At 34.9% G+C, this 4,926-nt stretch overlaps 1 long non-coding RNA gene across 1 annotated transcript; it reads left to right on the forward strand.

Annotated features, from left to right (window-relative positions):
* Nucleotides 1-341: 341 nt before the first annotated feature.
* On the forward strand, nucleotides 342-2,156 carry LOC127552463 (uncharacterized). The gene is made up of 2 exons (XR_007951395.1): nucleotides 342-430; nucleotides 1,879-2,156. It is a non-coding gene; the product is annotated as an uncharacterized LOC127552463 (long non-coding RNA).
* The last annotated feature ends 2,770 nt before the right edge of the window (nucleotides 2,157-4,926 follow it).

Raw genomic sequence — 4,926 nt, forward strand, 5'->3', positions numbered from 1 at the left:
CAAAGTTTGGGGGACTGTGAATTTTGTGCTAATTCTTTATCAAGTAAAAATATTTTACTCCGAATTTATTACACACCACTCCTAATTTTAGTAAAGAAGACTCCCTCCCTCCCCAAAAGTCATTGTTTTGAGAAGAATTTATATTTGGTAGCTAGTTAAAATTAGCTCATGATGTAAAATGAGGGAACCTCAAAAGATATAAAGTTTAGAGCAGATTAATTCAAAGCTAGCACACCATGAACATTCAAATTGCATGTGTACATGCACAGAAACTACTACTGTCTCTTTAAGAAGGAGAGAAGCCAAGGGGATGACAATTGTAACTGTCATTCTATGAGATACTTCTCCCTCTGGAGTCTGGGAGAGTATGTGTGTGTTAGAGATAGTTTAACTTTGATCTGAGATAAACTATAGGGAAAACAGAAAGAAGGTGAGGAGACATTTCTTTCTTTTTAGAACTGTCAACTATTATTTTATAAAGAACATTTTATTATCCCAATTCTGGAGGGAGACTATTAAGAGTGAGGACTTGAGAGATGTGATTATTTTTCAGTCATGATTAGAGATAAGTTGGAGAAGACAGAAAGGAGAAACAATGTTTATTTGTTATCTTGAGTGAACTAAATGGTGTAGAAATGAGTTCTCAGATGTTGAGAAGTCATCTGTAGTCACAATGAAGGCTTGATAGGATAACCTGCTGTGATCTTTTTCCCAACTAAGATACTATAAAGAATTATCTGCATATATTTTATTATTGATTTTATTGTTAAACTAGATGCAGCAATTTTAATGTTTAGTTTGAAGAAATTAGGCTCCAATAAAAATAGAGTTTGAGTAACTACTCTTGGGAAAGGAGTTTTTTCCCATTTTATTAAATGAATATTAACTTGATGAACTGGAGTAGAGGCTCTGAGGTTAGTTGATTAATTTAGAAATATGTAAAATTTTTATTAACTATCAAGTAAGTATATAAACATGCTCTTGGATTATTCAAGAATTTGAGATGATAAAATTAATTATGCAAATAAGCCAAGTAGCAATTGAGGGATGACAAACAAGTATGGTTGGAGGCAGTTGATGGTCCAGTGGATAAAGTGTTGGGCCTGAGTTCAAATTTAGCCTCAGATACTTCCTAGCTATGTAACCTGGGCAAGTCACCTAGCCTTTGACTCGGTTTCCTCAACTTAAAAATGAGGATAATAATAGCACTTCCTTCCCAAGGTTATTATAAGGATCAAATGAGATATTTCTAAAAAGCAGTTAGCATATCACCTGGCACAAAGTTGGCATTATATAAATGATTGTTCCCTTCCCCCTGTCCTTGTAACCCTGTTACACTCAGGGGATTGTTATTCCTAATCCTGTTAAACATACATATCTATCTAACACACACACCTCAATACACATTTACCAAATTCCTACTTTGAAGTCTCATTTTGGCATAGAGGTGACACAGGCAGTGTTAGTATATCACAATTTCTGACAAGTGTTATCAAGTGGGAAAGGTTTGGAATACTTAACTCAAATTATATGCAGGGGTGTGATAAAGTTTACTCCTATAGAACTGGATTATGAGATTTTTCACCTCATAAGTTTGTAATCAATACAAATCAAGGCTTGATTTATTATTTTATTAATTGTTTAGATTCAAGAAAGTAATAGGAGAAAATATTCATGTTGATTAAACTGAAAAGCGTGTCTTATATATATATATTTGTTTGAATTTTTTCTAGAAAGCTGGTTGTTAAATTTATTGATGCAACCCTTGATTATATGTCTTTTCATTGAAGATCAACAAAGCTAAACTTGGAGAAATTTAATACTAGAAGACCGGCCAAGAGATCTGTTACTTACATTTCTATAATGTTTTTTTTGCAGCTTGTGAGGTAAGCAGTACATTTTACAGATGAAGATGAGATTCAGGAATAAAGTGATTTATCCATGTCATACAAATACTAAATGTGAAAACAAGAATTCAAAACCAAATCTTCTGAAGCTAAATATGGAACTCTTTCCCCTACCAAAGTGAACATGGATGAGTTGACTTTTGCATTGGTGGATGGAGCAACTACACTTAGGAACCAATTGCTCCTTGAAATACTGCCACTTTTTTGAAAAGCCAGCAATTTATAAATAAACAAAACTCAGTTTTTAAATTGATTGTTCCTTTCCTTTCTTCTCTTTTCTCTTCTCTCTTTTCCTCTCCTTTCTTTTCTTTTTTCTTTTTCTTCATTTGCTTCTTCCTATCTCCTAAGAAAGTATTGCTTTCTATTCTTATTGCTAAGAGTTAAAGTTCTGTATTAGGTCTTTGTTTTTTGGAGATGCAGCCATGAATATAGAGCTACTACCAAAGCTAAGACTCTCTGCCTAATATGGAAATAGCTTGCTTGGCTCTGGAGTTCTAATTCCCATATAGCCAGCACAGAACAAGCTAGGAATGCTAGTACTTTTATCAATGGTAACTTCAATTCCTTTTAATTCACAGTGAGCTATTTGGGAAACAGACTAAATTGAAATGGGGACTGTGGTCTAGTCTACATGATGCTAAAACAATTGACTTAAGAAGAAATCATTCTAGTTTTTGCAGCAAGTTTTAGAAGCTTATACAAAAGCTTCATTATTCTTAACCACTGATAGGAAGAGCAGGGTATTGAACTCTTTCAGCATCACAGTTGATCATTTATTTGTTAATATAAGTATTTTGGGAAAACAAATATATAGAATCACAGAATTTTGGAGTAAGAAGAGACCTTAGAACATAGGATGCCAAAGCTTCAAAGAATCTTAAAAACTAGAATATAGGATATCTGAGTTAGAAGAAACCTTAGAAGTAGGTGCTTTGGAAGGCATCTTGCAATATAGTATAACAATAGATTGAGATAGAAGGGATCTTAAAGCCATCTGATTTGATGACATTTTACAGATAGGGAAACTTCAGAAAGAACAGGTACTTAGTAAAAAGTAATCTTACAGTTGTAAGTTTCATTCAAAAAGGATCTGGGTTACTAGGCAGGTAAGAATTAAAGCACTCTGTTTCTAGATGGTTAAATGTTTCTATCACCATTTACCCTACACATTTAGAGTCCAAATGTTCTTTCTTTTAACTTTAAATTAGGAATAGCCCCTTATCATTTTCTAGTCCTAAGAAGTACTGTTTAGAAGAATAGATGAATAATTCACAGGTCAAAGATAAATTCTGTAGATTTTTTTTCCCCTGAGACCTTGATAAGGAAGCTTGAGAATAGTTTCCCAGTAGAATTTCAGCCAGACTCAATTGTGAAACTCATTTCTGTCCCCGCTCAACAACTTGGTTAACAAGTGGTTTTCAGAACCTGACTGTGGAAAACTGAGCTTCAACACGAATTGTGTATGTGTTGTCAGTGGGTATCATCTATAGTAAAGTGATTTTAAAGAGAAAAGGCCCTGTTCAAGCTGACAGGGAAACTGTGCTACCAACTGCACAACTGATTTGGATCAGTGTTGCCAAGCATGGTTTTGACAGCCAGTTTTGAACACGATGGAAGCCAACGGGGCTTTTGGCTACAGCTGAGTGGCTGCATCATCATTCCTTCTAGTAGGTGCTGAGCCTTGTGGGAAAGACTGGCTGACTGTCTATATAGATGAAATTCTTTGATGACTGGTAATAGTATGAAATACTAAGAAAAGGCCTATTGTTTTCTTTTTTAATGACATTCATCATTATTTGTCTCACTCCTCCCCCCCCCCAAAAAAAAAAAAAAAAAAGATTGCTAAGCCTTGTGAAAGAAAAAGAAAGTTTTATTTTTGGAAGCAGACTCTTACAAGTTTGTACTTTTTATCTACTCCCTTGGGGGAAAATACCAATGTTTGTAAAGTGATTCTAGTTAAATAACAACAACAGAAATAACATAACTTGTGACCCAAAGAGCCCTCTGAACAAGAAATCAGAAGATAGGTTCTCAAAACCAACTGCCAATAATTCACTGTGTGTTCTCTATCAAATTTGCTTCCTCTTCAAAGGCCTTAATTTCCTCATCCTTAGAATCAGAGGCTTTTGAATTAGAATCCATAGTCCTTCTAATCTTCAAGGTTTTTATTATAAATATGGACTATCTCATGTAGATCTCAGACTTTATTTTTCAGGATGGATCTTAATATAACTTCATTTTCCTTGTCTATTTTTCTAAATGATTAGAATAAAGCAATCAATCTTGAAGTACTGAATAAACATCTACTAAATCCCAAGGGGCAGTTAGGTGATCCAGTGGTTAGGTCAGGAAGATCTGAATTCAAATATGGCCTCAAACAGTTGCTAGCTGTGTGATCCTGGCCAAGTCACTTAACCCTATTTCCCTCATCTGTAAAATGCGGTACATTAGGGAAATGGCAAACCACTCCAGCATTCTTGCCAAGAAAAACCCATGGACAAGTCCATGGTATTAGAAAGAGCCAGGTAGATACCATGAAAAACTCCCAGGCATTGTGATAAGCCCTGGGGATACAAGTACAACAGAATGAAATGATCCTGCTTGCGGAGAGAACCACAGGATGTTAGAATGAAAAGGGATATAGAATGGAGAATAGTAAAACTGCAAGGGAACGTAGAAATCATTGAGTTGGATCCCACCATTTTTCACACTGAAGATAAAAATCCTGATTAGAAAAGTGATTTTCATAATGGCACATAGTAAACTATTGGTAAAAGCTGGGTGAAACTACCATCCCAAAAGCAGGAATAAAGAAGGACCAAAGCTCTCACTTCCTAATATTTATCATAATCTATTCACTATGCCAAATGCATCCTGATATAAATTGGATATACAAAGGATGGAAGGACTAATTTTTAAAATAGTTCACTTTTTTTAAGACTTTCAAAGCACACGTGTGTGTGTGTGTGTGTGTGTGTGTGTGTGTGTGTGTGTTTTGGAGGGACGATTAGCGAGACCG

Source organism: Antechinus flavipes, chromosome 2, assembly GCF_016432865.1.
Source record: "Antechinus flavipes isolate AdamAnt ecotype Samford, QLD, Australia chromosome 2, AdamAnt_v2, whole genome shotgun sequence".
In the NCBI taxonomy this organism is placed as follows: domain Eukaryota; kingdom Metazoa; phylum Chordata; class Mammalia; order Dasyuromorphia; family Dasyuridae; genus Antechinus; species Antechinus flavipes.